Source organism: Zingiber officinale, chromosome 5B, assembly GCF_018446385.1.
Source record: "Zingiber officinale cultivar Zhangliang chromosome 5B, Zo_v1.1, whole genome shotgun sequence".
In the NCBI taxonomy this organism is placed as follows: Eukaryota; Viridiplantae; Streptophyta; class Magnoliopsida; order Zingiberales; family Zingiberaceae; genus Zingiber; species Zingiber officinale.
In genome coordinates this window covers 133627821-133628294 of record NC_055995.1, presented here as the reverse complement: position 1 = coordinate 133628294, position 474 = coordinate 133627821, and positions in this window count along the sequence as shown.

Below are 474 nucleotides of genomic sequence, written 5' to 3'. Positions count from 1 at the left end.
TGCAACAAAAACTAAAAATATTTTTTAATAATATTATTTATAATATTTTAATAATATAATTCAGTATAAATCATCTCATTTATTTAAATTTTTTAATATAAAATTATTCTATCTTGCTCATTAATTTTATTTTATTTTTTATTTATTCAATATTAAACTCATTAATCTTACTCTCATTATTTAATTAAGAATAAAAAAATACATCATCATATTTCTCTTTAGTCAATACGATAAAAAAATTTCTATAAATATCTTGTCAATAATATTAAAAAATATTTTTTTTTTATAATATATATTCTTATCGATTTAATATTTATATGTGATATAATTTAAATTTATATTTTTATGCTTACTTAAATAAATAAAAGATGTTACAAAAAACATATTATTTATAAATATTTTTTATATTTATTTTTTTTTCTTCCATCCTCTTCTACCTAGACAAATGTCACCGAAGCCGCTTCTAGCAACAAT